This window comes from Marmota monax, unplaced genomic scaffold (genome assembly GCF_021218885.2).
Source record: "Marmota monax isolate L192 unplaced genomic scaffold, Marmota_monax_Labrador192_F-V1.1 WCK01_AAM20220418_F8-fsc00066, whole genome shotgun sequence".
In the NCBI taxonomy this organism is placed as follows: domain Eukaryota; kingdom Metazoa; phylum Chordata; class Mammalia; order Rodentia; family Sciuridae; genus Marmota; species Marmota monax.
This window is the reverse complement of record NW_026692805.1, coordinates 3,968,023-3,986,273: the sequence shown is the minus strand read 5'-3', so window position 1 is coordinate 3,986,273 and position 18,251 is coordinate 3,968,023. Positions and strand designations below refer to the sequence as shown.

The 18,251-nt window shown below is 46.9% G+C and overlaps 2 long non-coding RNA genes across 3 annotated transcripts in view; one reads left to right on the top strand and one right to left on the bottom strand.

Moving 5' to 3' along the window:
* The window catches only part of LOC124095127 (uncharacterized), a 49,010-nt gene that overhangs the window by 26,768 nt on the left and 3,991 nt on the right, over positions 1-18,251 (bottom strand). The window lies entirely within an intron of this gene.
* Positions 6,964-16,434, top strand: LOC124095205 (uncharacterized). 2 transcript variants are annotated; one of them, XR_009227097.1, is made up of 4 exons: positions 6,964-7,297; positions 7,898-7,932; positions 8,025-8,166; positions 14,998-16,434. It is a non-coding gene; the product is annotated as an uncharacterized LOC124095205 (long non-coding RNA). The 2 variants fall into 2 exon arrangements; XR_006852428.2 differs by having other exon boundaries at positions 6,968-7,932.

Genomic DNA, 18,251 nt, shown 5'->3' with positions numbered 1-18,251 from the left:
GACGGAAGGGCGGGCAGGCACGTCATTATACACTCCTTCCCCCACAGCCCTGAACTGGTGCAGCCCTTGGCCCTGGGCTCCCTCTGAGCACCTTCCTGGGACCTCTGGTTCTGGGTGAATGATGTTTTACTCAGTCCCTAGAACTGGTGTCGGGATCTGATCTGAGGTAGGAAGAAGCAGTTTCTGGACACTGTCAGCAGCTGCTGATGGGCACAGGCAGGGCTATAGGGCAATGTATGACTGGGGTGGATTCTATTTTCAAAGGAATATTTGATTCATTAAAGTCAGAAAATTTGAGAACCTAGTCTTATGCACGAAAGCTCAACTTACAATAAATCTAGCAAGAGACAGCATCTATTTTCAACTTAAAATGTGTGATCCCATTCTGAGCCGTCATCTTTCCCAGCTGGTCCATTTAAATACTTGGATACCATCATGGACCCACTGTAATATTCTTAGCGTTCTCTGTAGTTCCATCCAGGCAGCCATTCTCTCTGCTTCCTTCTCTGCCCAAATGCCCAAGATCTCAGAGGAAGAGATATGGCTTAGGAAATAGTGTTCAAAGGTGAGGTTTCCATAAATGGAAATATCGAGACTTGGTTCTTGGTGTATTCCACATGCCGAATGTGCTTTTGAGTATGTAGCAAGTGTGTCCAGAGCAAGCCACCTCATTCTCTACACCATCCAGAACACCTTGAGCGGGGGCTTCTCTTTGCGTGTCCCTCCTTCTGGCTCATTCCCCATCTGGAAGGCAGATTCAAGGTGGTCCGTGGGAACTACACACCCCAGATACAGTGACCCATTCAAGTGGCCCACTGTATCCATGCCAGGACAGAGGGACAGGCTGTGTCCTCAGCTGTCCCAGTCTCCTCCCAGGCCTGGGACTAAAGTGAGATGACTTGCTCATCTTGGGGTATCCTCTCACCCCACCAGCCATATTCTTCCAAGTGTTACTTCTGGACCCTAACTCAGCTCTTACTCAATATCTTAGTTTCATCAGCACATGGTTGATCTTTTAGAAATTCTCCAATGACATATGTTTTGTAAAATTATCTTTTCCATGGGAAGTGATTTTTCAGGTTTGATTTAGAGGAAAAATTCATGGCTGGAAAGTTAGAAAATCTTTAAACTTCAAACACAGGCACCATGAACGTTTACAATAATAGATTCTTAAGGAGGACTTTGGAGGGTTTTTCATGAGTCCCTTCCCACATTGTCCCTGGACTATGAGCAATAATCATTAAAAGCCATCAGGGGAATTGAGTTACAAGTTAAGGCGTCCAGGGCGTACCCCACTGTTTACAAGCTGGACCATAATAACAATATAGGGTTGGTGTTGAGCGGCCTCGGTGGGGTTTGTTGAAAACCAGTAGTTGTGTAACACTCTGACTAGTGAATTTGAAAGCCGCCCATTGGGATCTATATATTTAATTTCAAGACCTTAATTCATGAGAAAGTTTACTCAATGAGGAACAGGCCTGGGGAATTGAGCAGAGCGAAGGAAAATGTCCACCAGGCCCGTTCCACCCGCTCTCTGTCGTTAACAGCTCTGTACTGGACGCGTCGTGGCTGCCAGAAAGAGCGCGGTCACTTCTCTGTGTGTTTGTGTGCGTGTGTCAGGAAACGGGGTTTCTGCTTTCACTCAGGTTGATTTATTTTGCTTTTCCTTGGTAATTGTGAAAAACAAAGTAAAATCTCCTGTGAGCTTTTGGGAACTTGTGGGAAAAAAAAAAAAAAAAGCTCTCTGCTGAGGATTGCTGAATCTGAGAAGAGTTGTGAACCCAGCTAGAAACCACTTTTCCACAACCCTTTCTTTCCTGGGGTGTGTCTGGGTGCTAACAGTTGCCCCTAGATGCTCTGAGCAAGCAAGAGGCCCTTGCTGGGCAGTCAAAAAAAAAAAAAATAAGCCAAAACAGATGGAGTTTGTATTGGCAGGAGGCACAAGAAAACCTTGCAGATGGCCTGCAAGACAGCTGTGCCACAATGGGAACCAAGTCCTCCTCCCCACCTCTAATTACAAGGAAGAAAAAGTCACTGAAAAAGTAAATGTTGAAAGCGTCTGAATATAAGGGCCACATGTAACCCAAAGCCACCACCTTAAGCTTTGAAGGCGAAGTCCTTGGGAGGCATATCCTAATCACAGCCCGCTTTCAGAGGGTTTGAAATGATCACGGTGGGGACCATTTTCACTCCCCAGGGTGGGAGCTTGTGCTTTCTTGGGTGGGGACCTCTTAAAAAACAAGGGAGACGTTTGATCAGGTAGAAATACTGACATGGTGTTCTTTGCTCTGACTCCATCGGTGACATTCAACAGTGACCACCAAGGATACCCAGGCACCTTCTGGGGCTCTCATTCCAGTGCTTGACTGATGTCCTCAGAGCTGGAGGGATGTGTAGATTCAGTCTTTCCCCCCTCTTCTCTTGGATCTGTTTGGGTCACTGAAGGCTTGAGAAGACCTTGAGATGTGAGGACGATTGTGGCCTCAAAATACCCAGCCCCAGGGCTCTGTGTGGCTCCCAAGAGTCAGACATTTTCCATCTCAGAATCCCTGGATCTTGTTTTTCTACATTGATGCAGCTCCATAGCTCTCAGTGAGACCTTAAAAGGCAGCAGATGACTGGATACAGTGCCTCCATGCTGATTGTGTGCAGTGACAGGAGGACCTTGGGTCAATAAGGGTCATCTGACATCAGCATTAGCATCTTAGCAGTTAGGAGATTTTTAAGTGGTCCCTTGTGCATCTGATTTCAGTATCTATGACACCATCTTGATCCCCCCAGTGCTTGCATCTTCTGAACTCTTACCTTCTTTTTGGCATAACTACCTGATTTAGGCTGTTGGAACTGTCATAACAAAATGCCCGAGACTGGGTGGCTTATAAACATAAATTTATTTCTCATTGTTATTTGGGAAGTCCAGATAAAGGCGATAACAGATTTAGTGTCTCACTGAGGGCCAACTCCCTGGGACATAGATGGCCCCCATCTTCTCACTGTGTCCTCACATAGTGGAAAGGATGAACAATCTGTCTGGGGTCTCTCTTATAAGGTCATGCCTCCCATCTTTAGGAGTTGACCTAATCACTCCTGTATTGGTCAGTTTTCCCTTACTGTAACAAATACCTGAGCTAGCCACCTTTTAAAGAGAAAAGGTTTATTTTGACTCATAGTTCTGGAGTTTCCTTTCCATGATCCTTTGGGCCAATTTCCCCAATCGCCTCATGGCTAGAAAGCACAAAGAGAAAGAGGAAGAAGCTTGAGGACTGCTTTTGAGGGCTTATGTCCATGACCTAAAGGCCTCCCAGAAGGCCTCACCTCTTAAAGGCTCCACAACCACCCAATAATGGTACCTTGAGTACTTTTGGGGGACATTTGAGATGCAAATTATAGCACTTTCCAAAGGCCCCACCTGCTAATACCAAGCCTTTGGGGGCTAGAATTTCAACATGTGGATTCTGAAGGAACCCAGACATTCAGACCACAGCACCACCCATGGGACATTTCTCATGGGTCCTTGATTGTTGGAAAACTATGTCACATCTTTCTATGAAATAAAGTCCTGCTCATTTTTTTGCCATCCTCCTGCCTCTGTTAACCTTCCAACTACATAAGACTGGGTATGGTCCTCTGTACTCTGAAAGCGAACAACAAATATTACCGAATCATTTACTCTTCTTAAAAATTTGTCTGTACCCACCTTCTTTGAGAAAGCATTCCAAGGGTTCCATAAGATTTATAAAATGCAGCCAGATGGGCCAGATTATTTTCTGACCTAGGGCTTTGATTAATTCTAGTGCTTTGCAGACCTGAGAACCAGAAGAGTTGACACCTGAGAGAATCCCTTCCTCTCGAAAACAAAGATGTAGTTCTGAGAATGGTTCTCCTGAGTCTGAAAAGAAGACTCACATTCTGGCATCTCATGTTTGATTATGTAGAGACTCACATTTTCCTATAGGTGAATCTTGTTTTTCACTCCCTGTAATATATGGCACTAGGAGAGAGGTATCACCAACTACATTTTTATTCACCAAAGGGCAAATGGAACTCAAACATGGCCCATAGAAGGTGTGCGAACCACACTTTGGCCTAATTTGAGCCTAGAGATAGAATTTGCTCATAACAACGACAGCAAATGATATGACATTTCCATTGCTTGTTCCCATGATGGGGGCCAGTTGTTACCGGCCCCTAAGTCCTTTTAAATGTTTATAGTATTTAATGGAATATCCAATTTCTGTGCCAGTTAGGAATCTGGATTTCAAGAACAGAAACTAAGACTTGTTAGTTTATACAGAAAAGGAATTTCTTGGAAAGATATGTGGCAGCTCCCAGAATCTGTGGGAAACTCGGAAATCACTAGAGAAATGAGCAGAAAGGAGTGGGTGGGTTTGGTAGCAAGGCCCCACTGCAGGGACATAGTCTCATTGCTGCCTTTGATTTACCGCCAGGGGTTCCTGCCATTGCCTCCCTGGAGTCACACGACTGTCATTGCTACAGTACTCTCCCAACAGTCTCAGTGACCAGGGCTTTCTCCCACAAGAGTTAAGCCCTGAGGTTTCAGTCACGTCTGGAGAAGCAAAGTGAGTGATTTGATTTTGTCTCTCACTGTTAGAGTCTGTAAACAAGTCTGGATGGCGCCTGGCATTTTGCCAGAGGGAGTGGTTTGAGAAGTAATAAAAGCGAGCCATTAAGTGTGGAGATTCCTTATTGGTTGACTGCTGTATCTAGTTTATGTTAATTAGATAAGCTGTGTGGAATGTGTATATACCCCTCCTGTCCTACAATAAACGGCTTCCACTCCTGCTGTATCAACATTCACAAGTTGTTCATCACCACCCCCCCCCCCCCCGGTTATTTTGCTGCAGCCGGACTGCGGCATCTCACATAAGCTCCCCAGTCCCATGATGATCCACCTGCGCACCCTATAATCCTGAGTCCTCCATGCCCTTAACACCATCTAAGGCAGACTCCAAGCCCTGTCCTCAAGGAGCATTTCATTTCAGATAACTCATATAATAATTCAGCCAGCTATTTTCCAATGGGATTCTGAATCCCACCTGGGAGCAATGGAATTTTTCTATCCTCAACCAGATAACAGCCTAACATCTCCTCCCCATTTTCCCAGGAGTTGGTAACTGACAACCCACGCACAGTTTGCAATGTCTCCCTTGCTAGATTGCAAACTTCATGGGGGAGGAAGTTATTTTTGTTGGTTAGTGCGGTGCCATTGGTTGGATTGCTGTCAGATAAAAAACAGGTGTTTGATACATGTTTTTTAAAAAATGAATGAATGATTTCAATAGCATCACAGAGCTATGTTTGGAAATTATTTACTGGAATTCTGAAATTCCTCAGGTGTAGCCAAGGTCAGCCATCAGAGAGCATGTATGTGGCTCTAGGGAAATCGAAACATTGGAAGTAGGAAGGAATCTTAGTTCTTTCTTAAAGGCCAGTGAGTAACAATCTCTGGTTATAATCCCCAAGTCCACCACTATTTCAAACCAGAGCCTGCATATGGGGTCGTGGGTTTGATAATCTGAACCCCTCTGCTAACCAAATTGGAGGCTATTTGCTTACATCCACAAATGAAGTAGATTAAGGCATGGCCTGGGCCTTGTGTCCAGGTGGAAGCTCCTAGTCCTTCATGCTAAGCTATGACTGCTAAGTGATTGACTGAGACCTCCTAGAGATCCAAATCTGTATTTGTAGTGGCAATTATTTGAAGAGCATTGCTTAGAAATTTCTGTAGATAAATAATGTACTTGAGTGTTTTGTTGAGTCTTTGCTGAGTAAGGCATTACTCAGAAATTATCCAAACAAAATTCCATCGGTTCTGCACATACATTTGTTTATCCAAATATCAACAGCACAGATGGTGTTCATGGTAGTCTACTCATTGGTATATGACTTCTCCATTTCTGGGGAAAGAGTAAGTCAAGCACTACCCAGGGGAAATTTACTGTGGGTTAATGCAAATCCATAGAAAGCTACTTATTGGTCAAACAAATCACAGTCAAATTTGGAGTCTTAGAGAGACTTAGAAAGTGACCACAGAGAATATCCACTCCAACTTCTTGATTTAAGAGGACACTGAGGACCAGAATAGGGTGATTCTACTTAAAGGCCTATGCTGGACTGGAACTCAGATTTACCTCTTAGAATTCTAAGACTGGTGCTGTGGTTTTGGCCAATGGGACTGTGTTAGTCAGCTTTCTGTCTCTGTGACAAAACACCTGAGATAATAATAAGGAAAACACCTGAGATAATAATAAGGAAAGATTTATTTTGGCTCTTGGTTTCAGAGGTTTCAGTCAAGGGTCAGCCAACTCCCATTGCCTTAGGCTTGAGGTGAGGCAGAACATCATGGTGGAGGGGTCTAGTGGAACAAAGCTGTTCACTTCATGGCAGCCAGGAAGCACAGAGAAAGAGAAAGCCAGGGGCCAGGGATAAGATAGTACCTTCAAAGGCACTATTGATAGCATCTGCCTCTAATATATAACTAGGCCCCACATCCTAAAGTTTCCACCACTTCCTGTGTTGCTACCAGCTGGGGAACAAACCTGCAACACATGAACCTTTGGGGAACATTCCAGATACAAAGTGACAAGGACTGAGGGATTGGTGACATGAACAACCTCCTTTAAGCCTAAAGTCTAAGCAGTTCTCAAGTACCTTCTAATGCTTTCATGGGTTCCTTTCTTTTGACTGAATGTTTGCTTTTACTGATTGCTCTTTCCCTGATGCACTGCCTTTGTCTCGAGGAGCCCCACAGGGCTTTCTACAGTTGGCCAGCCAGCGGCCCTCTTGGCGTACAGTCAGATTCTTGTATCTGGCCACGACCCACCTGTTCTCTGCGCCTGTTTCCTAAATGCCCTGGCATTAGGGAGGGAGGAACTCTTCTCTCAGAGTGGGTGGAAGGCCTTCGGTGGGCCAGAGTCTGCACAGCTGGGATTCATTCCGTGTGGGCCTGGGGAGGGCAGGTCCATCCCTAAGTGGAAACTTGTTCTCTGTCAAACATGAGCCAAGTCCATCTGCCCCACACCTTCTTTACACGAATGTTCTCCCGGCTTCTTGGGAAAGTAACTTTATCCTAGTCCCTCCAAGCTGAGGCCAAGAATTGAAATGTTAGCAGAGGCTCACTGGGAAGCAGGAACAGAAATCAAACAGCTCGAGATGTGACCCTTCTTGCCCATTGCAACTCGGATGGCTCGACTTCCAGCTGGAATGTGGAGCGCAGACCTCATGGCACACACTGAAACGGCTGAAACTCACACCTGGATCCCACACCAACCCGTTGGTACGAGGAAGTTGGGATTTCCTGAACCCGGAGCACTGATTTTTGTAATTTTTCTTTCTTTCTTTCTGTTTTAACTGTTCCTTTCTAACTTTTAAGGAAGTGGGGAATGTGTGTGGGCAGAGAGGCTGATTTGGTTAGCAGCAGATTTCTCCTCCACTTGCTTCGTGCAGTGAATTTAGGAGCTCAGAGAGAAAGGAAAACACAATTAGAATAGCCCACTCATTTATTGTTCCTGGCAGGTACGCTGAGGCCTCTGTGTTCCTGTCTAACACAGTACCTTCGCCTCTAGCCTTGGGAAAACAAAACCCTGAATAACATTGACCTCATCACCCCTCCCTGAACGGATGAAATAAACAAGGGAATCTTGGCCTGGAGAGATGAAATTCTCCATCTCCCAGGAGGGGCAGAGGCAGGTCCCTGGAGAGCAGAGCTCCCCCTGCAGCTGGACCCCGTGCAAGCCAAGGCCGAGGAATGGTCAGTGGGTGCACGAGCTGGTTGTAGTCTGTGGGCGTGGGGGTGTCCAAAGAGGCCAGAATGTAATAGGCACTCCTCTTGGGCTCTTTGGCCACTGGTTTAATGTTTCTCTGGTTCCCTCTTCAGAGAGCTGCATGGAGCTCACCGAGAGCTGGCTAATGGTGAGACCATAAAAGGAAACTAAACAATGGCGGGTTTTGGATGGCAAATTCCCACCCTAACCAGGTAATCTGTTTCCACATCTTCAAAACAGCCACAGACCCCCCAAGTTCTGGGGCCACAGTGAGGGATAACCTCCTACTCCGGGGTGGCGCACATCAACTATGGGCCAAATCAATGGCAGCTCTCACCGCGAAGAATTCTCTGCACCTTGAGTGGAAACTTCCCCACTGCAGGTCAGTGCGAGGTTCAGACGTGTGGGTCCGTGGTCCAGCTGGTGAGTAAATATCGCCGGTCTTTTCCAGTAGGCTGCGGATGCTCTGCGCTCAGGGGTGAGCTCTGCGCATGTCTTGCCCTCTTTTACCTTTGCTACTTCTTTCTTAGGTGAGGCACCAGGAATTTGTGAGACAGCAGAGGCCTGTTGTTGGCCTGTAGGGACAGAGATGGGGAGAAGGAGTTCTCACACTGAGTAGGGGGCCTTTTTCAGGCTTGTGTTCTGGGGCCTCGGGGATTCCATGCACCTGTGTGTGAAGGGAGCTGTCTGGAGATACGACAGGTGAACACAGTGGCCCCAGGTCCCGGTTACAGACTGGGGAGGATAGACAAGGGGGTGGAACTGGGGAGGATATAGGGGACAGTGGCATTGCCACTGGGTCCAGGGCAGGGAAGCCTCTGGGTGATATTCCAAAAGCTATGACATAAGGGACCCAGGAAACAACCAATGGCTGATTGCTGTTCTTCATTCCAGAAATGGTAGCGTTGGTGCAGAGCTGGGTGTCCTGCCCTCTGGGAAGGGCACGTTCCCCAGGAAGGAGGCACTGTCGAGATCTGTGGGTTTCTCGGCCTTTTTTCCTCCAGGACTAGAGTTCTGGGGTGTCGATGGAGAAAGGGAAAGAGAGAAGAAAGGAGGTTCTGCTGCCATATTTTATCTCCTTTACAATTATGCCCTGAGCAGTCAAGAGTCAAGTGGTCTTGAAGACAAAAGAGAAGGAAGCAAGAAAAGCTAATACTTTTTTGCTCAGTCCTGGCTTTCATTTGCCTGTAAGCACCCTAATGACAACCGAGATTTATGTATGAGACCAGGATGATGTATAAAGAATTAGAGAAGCAGACAGGAAAACAGCAGCCCGGGCAGTCTTGTAAATGAGATGGGGAAACGTGAGCCCCGGGCAGCTGCTGGAGACTTTGCCTCAGGCCCCCGGGATGGGCTCCATGTCTCTGTGGGGGTTGGAGACAACAGAAGAGATACCCAGGAAGCCAGAGGCTGGCCACACTGATGCCCAAATGCCCACAAATTAGACACCAGACCCACAGCCTCATTACCAGGCTTACCACCAGCCCGGAGGTAAAATCTGTGAACTTGATGCTAGTGCTGCTTGGAGATCTGCTCTGATCATTAATAGAAAAGAAAGGTAGAGAATATTGAATTTCTGATTAGGCTTGCTGACTGATGCTTATCAGCCTGGCTCTGATTCCTCAGGTGCCATTTATCATTTTTATTACTAGTAAATAAATCATTATTATCTACATAATGTTGCTTTTGCAAAACAGGCTGGGCTTGCAGGAAGTCTAGCCTCATCATGTGGTGGGTGGGAGGTGGGACCTGCAGGGTACAGCAGCCATTTTGTGCTCTGTGGTGGCTCCAGGGCTGCCCAGCAAAGTCTGACCTGGGATGGTTGTGAGTGCTGGCAGCCAGGGCCTAGCCAGGGAGGGATGGGTTTGGAAGTGGGCTGTGAGGGGCGAGGGCCAAGGTGCTGCCCATCAGTGAGCAGCTCTGTCTGTGTTCCCCCCTATGCACCATGAAGGATTCAGGCTCCCACCCTGTCCTGGGAGGAAGGATCAGAAAGCCACAGAATCACTATTTCTCCCACAGAAGCCAGGCCCTCTTCCTAAGAGGCATCCAATCAACCTCTAGGGTCACCTGCAGGCTCCGAGGCAGGAACTCGTTTGAGTTATCTGGAGTGAGAAGGGGCTGCTTTTACATCTGATAAGCAGATGGACATTTAGGTTTGATAACTTAAATGGACACCTGTCACAGCTTGTCCTTGTCCTGCTGTCCCTCCAGGCATCGTCACTGAAGACCCCAGGGCAATAGGAACCCCCAAGCTGCCTGCTGAGGCCAGAGAACACCCGTACTGTGCAATAGTTACATTGAATTTTTTTTTTTAAGCTGTCACATCTCACAGGCCCTCAGCCCTTTTGGAGGACTCTGCTCCCAGGAGAGAGCTCTGCTTTGCCTTCATGGTCCCTCTTGCCGGTGGCAAATGACTCCACTCCTGACCTCTGGGTGGAGCCATCCATTAGCAGAGTGCAGTCAGAGAAGGCACTGCAGGCCCTGCTGGCTGTTCAGGGTCCTCCACCTTCTGTTCCTCAATATACAATTTCACCTTCACAGTTACCAGCAGGCAAGTGAAATAGCCCGACTCAGAACGACGAGTGCGGTACGTTCTCTCTCACATGCAAAACTAGAGAGGAAAGAAGGGAGACCCTTAGAGCAGAGGGAGAGGATGGAGGAAGGAAGGAGGGAAGGGCAGTGGAGGTATTGGGGAGTGAAATCAAATCATGCCATATGTATGTACGAATACACCACAACGGAACCCACTGTTCTGTGGAATTAACAGGAACCAATTAACAGGAAAAAGAAAGAAGAAAAGAATCACCGATGTGTAATTGGTAACACAAATGAAAAGTCCCGGGTGGGGGCACCTCCAAAGGCCAGCACAATCGCCGCAGGCCTTGCATTGTCTGTGGCCGGCTCTAAGGAGAAGCAGAACTTCCCGCTCCCTGCTCTGCCTTCCGCCCCTGCAGTTTTCTTTCTCTGGTTTTGTCATCTCTGTCGGTGACTTCATCGTAGACAGGAGGCTCCATCCGTTCAGCAAGTGAAGATCAAGCCAAATAGTTTTCTGATCAGCTCCCTCCTCCCGTGGGCTGGGGCCTGGCTCTCTCAACCAGGCCTTTCTTTCCCAGCCCTGGCCTTTGCTCCCTGGCCAGGTCTGAGGCCCCCTCTGCTGGTGGCTGGCCTGCACGGCACGCAGTGAAAGGCCTCCTGCAGTGCAGGTGGGTGGGGCGAGGTGTCTGCCCTTAGAGGAGAGGAAACTCAGAAGTTTAATGGGTGCTTAATTCTTTTTTTGGCATCGTAAAATGAATGATACTGTGAGATAATGACAGAGAATTTGTCCAGCTGGGCCTATTGAACTTGGGCTTTGCTTTTCCAAGTTGAAATACCAACCTTCTAGTGGCCTGGGTTTGGGCACCTCATCTAGGTACACATTTTTGATGCCTCCTTAGCCAGGAAGGGCCCCTAAATGGGCTTTGTCCTTTTAGGGCGATTTTCTGTGTTGCTTTCACCCTTCATTCTTTCTGAGATCCAGCACGGAGCATGGAGCCTGGCACACAGCAACGGCTGAATGTTTCTTTAAATGATCAGTTCTTCATAGGCGCGAAGGAGAAAGATCTGGTTTACTGCTATGCAGCAAAACGAAAAGGGCATATTATCTTACAAGCCATTGGGATAATTGTCGATTGCTCTCAAAAGTTACGCAAGCCGGTACTGCACACCCAGACCACCTGTGACCAAGGCCTGACCCCGGCTAACAGCCCACCAGAGTTCCCAAGCTAGAACTTCCTATGCGCACTGCTAAAATGTTCACAGGTGGACAGAGGGATGGGCGTGTAAGCACAAGTCAGGCCTCTAAAAGTAGAGCAATGAGGGGCCGGGGTTGTGGCTCGATGGTAGAGCACTTGCCTAGCATGCATGAGGCACTGGGTTTCTCAGCACCATGTATAAATAAGTAAGTAAAATAAAGGTCCATCCACAACTAATACAAATAGTGAAAAAAAAAAACAAAAAACAAAAAACCAACTACCTGCATGCTGCTTGTTGATCTACCATCTATCTGCCTACCTACCTGTTGGTTGTCTCTGGACTGGATTTCCTGAAGTACAGTAGTATGGAAGCCCTGGGCACATGCCACTTGTGTTGGGCAACCCTGACCTTCGCCTCCCAACCCAGTGGTGGTCACAGTGACCACCCCTTCATCCCCAAAGCCGGAAGAGGCCTCATCAAAAGCCCTTTTGTTTGCTGTCCTAGAAGGACTGGTGGGACAAGTGCCATGATTGTGTGTTAATTAGCTGGTCTTGGCCTTGGGAGAATCATGGCCACTACTGAGCAGAGAGAGATTCAGAGCTGCTGAGCTGAGCTGGACCTGCCAGCTGCCCCCCTGCTACGCTAATCCTCACAGAGCTTTGTGTCCTCAGTGCCTTTCTTTCGTGACCTGGCTTTTGTGGCCAGCTGTGCTCAGGCCAGCTCTCAGGACTATAGGTGGGAGCCAGGAAGGTGCCCGCCTCTGGTTAGGGGGGCCCTGTTGTTCCAGGTGAATCTCTCATACCAGGCTCCTGCCATCCATCACCCTGCATCACTCTGGTGAGTGAGGACCAGCCCTGCCCAGTCCAGGAAGCCTGATGCTTTCTGCATCAGGCCCAAACCTCCCAGGTAGTTCCCAGAGGCCTGAACCCTCCCTCCCCAGGCCTTATCCAGCTTACCCCTCCCTTCATCTCCCTCCTACCCACCGTGGACTTCTCTGACCTCACTGAACCCCAAAGGTCCCTTCTAGGTCTTCACCTCTTGTTCCCTCATGACTACACCTCATACATTCTCCCCTCTGTCCTGTCTTCTCTCTAGCTTGGAGCACAGAGGCCACATTCAACTGTTTGGGTCCAGCCTGGAATGAATGCATCACAGATGCTCCCTTTTTGAACTCCTATGCCATTTATGTATCAGGCAGAATCCTGCAGGAGGCTTCTGCAACTTGGTGATGAATCCTTTAAGGCGGGGCACAGTGTTGGTACAGAGGACCAGTCACTTGCAGGCCTGGGGTTCTTGGGCTCTGGTCCTGGCCTCTCTGCTCGTCATTAGCCCATGAACAAATGATCTCTTCTTCAGTGGCCCTCAACTAGGGGGCAGTTTGGCCCCTCGAAGACCAGAGAATTTCATAACTGGGATGGTGCTCCTGGCTTCAGGGTCAGGGATGCTGCTCAAAATCCTGCTGTGCACAGGATAGCCCCCACCTCAGCCCCCCAAATGTCGGCTACCCTGTTTCCTGAGTTTCTCTCCTCACCTGTAAAGAGGATGATGGTAAGACACTCAGCCAGGCAGAGGAAGATGTGGACACTGCAGCCGCCTAAGCCCTCCCTACACTCTGTGTAAGTCCACATTCAACCAGGAAGCAGGGTAGGTGTGGGGACAACAGGGAACATGGAATGAAGGCTTTGCCATTCCTTTGTCGGTGACAAAGCCCACCTGCATCACCATGAGCATAGTCCCTGCTTTGTAGAAGAGGACTGGGCTTCACTGTGGAGGTAGCACCTGGGACACACACTTGGTGGACATGGGGCTGCTCGGGCCACTCGAGCCACTACTCACTGATATGAGCGCAGCGTGCACTCACCCTTGCAGCTGGCAAATGGACTCAGAGTAACCAGGGCCCATGGACACTTTCCTTCTGGTGGGTTCAGTGAGGACAGAGAAGCAGCTGGGTGCACAGGCAGAGGTGTCTACACAACCCAATGCTGTCCCCCGCAGCCATGCCTTGTTCTCTGTGGAGATGGATGTTAATGTTCAGGGAAAGGTCGCCACACCCCCGTCAGGACACCCCTACACCAGGATGGAAGGCCCAGGCTCAGCCATATTCCATCTACCAAGCCACGGTTTGCCACTGTCTTTAATATTTGAAGAAAAGATGCAGCTTCTGCGGCCTGCCTATCCTGACCCAGGCAGCCTTGGGGAACAAAGTCACTCATGGCTGTTCATCATTCCTATCTGTTTTTCCATTTAGGAAGTAGGAGGTTAAATGGCATCTGAAGGGAAATCTCTTTTCAAGGTTCTCCTCTGAAAATCATTCTGGAACTGGAAAGGGTGATTCCTATGCCCTGGGCATTAAAGCCTTTAAGGCTACTAACATTGGCATGATTCCATGAGTGATGAGCAGCGGGGGGTCATAATCCTTCTGGTGGCAAAAACTTGGTAGGGAAAACATCAGTCCAATGAGAAGATAACACATTGCCCGTTCCCCGGTAAATAAAACAGGCCACATCAATTTCTCTTCTGCCTGTGAACGATGACCAATTTGTCAAGTATACACTGAATAATGACTTTCCTCAGAGACAGCAGCTCTTATGATAAAGTGTTACTGCTCTAGCTACATTATTATAAACAACATCCAATTTATGAAGTTAGGAAGCAGATGCGTTTCTCAGTAATGTGTCACCATTATCTAGAACGAGCCATAAAATCGAGGCTGTCATGTATTCTCTAGCTGCAAACTTCAGACAATTAATGTTCCAATGAAGCGGCCCTGATCACAATCCCAATTTTGAAATTAGTTGTTCAATCTGATGATTAAATTCCAGAGCTGGACCTCGCTGTGGCCAAATGTGACAAATCCTAATGCAACTTTTCAGACAGAGGGAACTGTTGGAGACATTGGAGTTTTTTGGTGAATTTCAAATGAGGCATCTTCACCTCAAGAGAATGCCACTATCTTACCTAGATGTTCAGAGGAGAATGAGGTCACTGATAATATTTCCCTGCATCCAAATACCACGGCTGTTTCCCAACCCTGAGTCTGTGTACAGAGGTGCTCTCATGGCGGATGGACCCACCACCTTGATGGATGGTGGAGGCCCAGCACCGTTCTCCCCTAAAGGTCATGAATGGGCAACCCCTGTTTCCTCACCAGCCCCCTGAGGGGGCATAGAAAGCTGCAAGTCTGCAGGATCGCAGATGAGAATTAGGAGACAGGAGACGGTGGGAGAATTAAGTTTAGAGTGATATTTGAAAATGTGACCTTCGGTGGTGCAGTGGATGCTGCTGGAAACGGCACGTTCAGTGCTAGAGACATTGTCCCTGTCTAATAGCTTACTTTAAATATCTGAGCAGGGCCATGCTAGACATTTTCATTCATAATATGTCAGCAAAGACAGTTTTGTTCTGTCAGTTAGTTTGCAAAACCTATTTCAGTATTCAGTTTGCATTGAAACATGCCCATTTATTTCCTTTGTCATTTCAGAAGTGCTGTTCTTTGTGCCTCTGTGGGCTCCTCAGGATGGTGATGGATTCTGAAGATGGATTTCACTATGTGAACATAAACCATTGTGTTTAAAATTGAAGAACTAGGAAAGGAAAAAAAAAAACAGGCGGAGTGCAGTGGCACACACCTGTAATCCCAGTGGCTTGGGAGGCTGAGGCAGGAGGATCACGAGTTCAAAGCCAGCCTCAGCAAAAAGCAAGGCGTTAAGCAATTCAGTGAGACCCTGTCTCTAAATACAAAACAGGGCTGGGGATGTGTCTCAGTGGTCAAGTGCCCGAGTTCAATCCCTGGTACCCCACACCCCCAAAAAACAGTACTCACTGATTGCAAGTGTCTGAGGAAATGGACACTTTTCCACACTGATTGAGAAGGTGCACACTGTTAATGAAACTTGGTGCCTTGTTTCATTGCTATAACATAATGCCACAAGATGCGTAATTTATAAACAATAGAAGTTTACTGGCTCACACTCTGGAAGCTGGGATATCGACGAACATGGCACCAGCACCTGGAGAAGGTCTTAGTTCTGTGTCATCATGAAGTAGATCAAGCAAGCATGTGATAAACAGAGAGGAGATGGGGGAACTCAGCTTCTTGGTCAAGAACCCGCTCTCATGATAATGAACCCACTCCTGCAATCAAGGTATGGGGCTCTGCCCTCATGACCTAATCGCCTCTTTAAAGTACCGCTTCTTAGTACTGCAGGGAAGCAGCAATTAAATTTCTTTTTCTTCTTCTTCTTTTAAAAATATTTTTGTAGTTGTAGAGGGACACAATACCTTTATTTTGTTTTTCGTATGTGATGCCAGGAATCGAACCCAGTGCCTCACACATGCTAGGCAAATGCTCTGCCACTGAGCCCCAGCCCTAGCCCGCAGCAATGAAATTTCAACATGAGTTTTGGAGGGGGACAGTCAAGCCATAGCACTTGAAAAAGACAATTTGGCACAAGTATCAAAATCCATATCCTTGACTCAGCCATTTCACTTCCAGACATTTTTCCTAAGTAAAGAAGTTAGTAGGCGGTTGCTGAGTAAATTACCCCTTGCATTTCTAAAAACTATGGAAATGCATGTCTAGCATAAAGGGATTTGTTACATAAGCACCAGGACCCCCATGAAATGTACTGGTACACAGCTGTAAAGTCATGCTAGGGAACATGTTATGAATCTATTATTCAATGCAAAAATCCAAATGATTTAAAAATGTAAAGAGCAAATGTATTGTATAATCTCGATTTTATATATGAAAGGATGTATAATATCTGATTTGGAGAAAAGAATACAGACTATCTCTGTATGGTGAAATAGGGAGTGAATTTCAATTTTTTTCATTTGTGTTTTTCTGAATATTCTGTAATAAACATGCCAATATGCTTGTTATCAGAGAAAAATAAATACTGTGATTATTAAAGAATGTTGACTCATGAGGTTAGCAGAATTCTTACAAAGGATTCATATGATTTACTACACTATAAGTTTCTAAAGTTGGGAAATGGATAGGGGGGCTTCTTTTTTATTTTTGTTTTTGGTGTTGTTGGGAATCAAACCAGGGTTTCACATATGCTAGGCAAGTACTCTACCATGGTGCTAAGCCCCAGTCCCTTAGAGATTCTATTTATGATTAAGTGATTTTGGAGAAGCAAGGAAAAACTAGGGTCATTCAAGCACAGGAAATTCTCTAAAGAACAAGTATATGATTATTTCACCTTGCAGAGACGATGTGAGCAGTGTACAGGATATGTTTTGGATTAGAAGTCATCATAAGCTAGAGAGAAAATGGTCAAGTTACCTCATAAAATGGCTTTTAATTCTGATATCATTAGTTATCTGTCCCTGCAAGATGAAGTAGTGAAGCCAATGGTAATTATACCCCTACCATGCAGAGTGTGTCTTGTGCACAAAAGATCCAGTATGAGAAGAACTCAGCCTGGGGAGTTCTACCCATCTGGTTGGTGGCTCTGTGAGTTAGTCAACTACTAATAATTTTATTATTTACTATAATAAAATACCAGGGAACATCAACTTATAATGAAGATAGGTTAATTTTGGTTCACAGTTTTTAAGGTTTTAGTCAGTGACAATTGGCCCTATTGCTCTGGGCATGTTGCACAGTATATCACGATGAGAAAGATTTGCAGAGAAAGTCCATCCACTTTATCATGGAGTATAAGAAAAGAAAGGAAGGGGACAGGACAGGATCCCATAGTTCCCTTCAATGGCACATCTCCAATTATCAGAATACCTCCCTTTAAGCCCCAACTTTTAAAAGTTCCAAAACTTCCCAATAGCTCATGGGCTGGGGCCAAAGCCTTTGGGGAATACTTATCCAAACCATAGCACTCAGTGAGAGCAAGCCCTACACCTCCAAGTGTCCCCAGTTAGAAATGATAGGGAAGGTGGGAATGTCCTTGTTCAGGAGTTCCCATAAACACTGCGCCCTTTGCCATTCACATCCGTCCACATGTGTGTATGTGTGTGTGCATTTGTGCCTGCATGCATGTGCATGTGCCAGTCACACCCATCTACCTATGTGTAGATGTGCATGCTGTGCCAGCTACAGCCTATCCTGTGTGTGTGTGTGTGTGTGTGTGTGCTCATGCACGAGCCACAGTCCATCTGTGTGTGTGTGTGCATGTGTGTGCGTGTGTGCCTGCGTATGCCTGCCACACCAAACGATGAGGGTCCTGCTGCCCAAGCTGGTAAACCCCGGATGGGACACTGTTAGTACAATGCCTGTTCCCTGTCCCTTAATACATAGCTATGTCCTCTTTTCATGGTGCTGAGTGCTCAGTTCCTTAGAATCCTACGGGTTGCAATTGCATTATGCCTGACACAAATGCTCAACAGAGGTGGGACTGCATTAGAGCAGGAACATGGTTCAATATGAAGCACTTTTTGTTTCCTTGAGCCTCCAAATGAAAACCAGCAGGGCTCTGATCCTGTGAAAACCAAAAAAGCCCCTGTAATTCTTCCAAAGCCTCTGGAGGAGCCCTGCTGTAATAAAGTTTCAATATCCAAATAGAATTGGGTGGATTCTTGACAGCTTTGGACCCAACTCCTCTCTTAACCTGTGACTTCTCCTCTAGGTGCCAGACAGTGACTTCGAATGCCCTCGCCTTCGTAAGATGGCTTTCCTATTAGTCATTCCTAGCTTTACAACACTCCATCCCTCTGAGAACTTATCCCAGTTGGATATTTGGAACCTGGAACCTTGACCAGTTTTGTGATGTG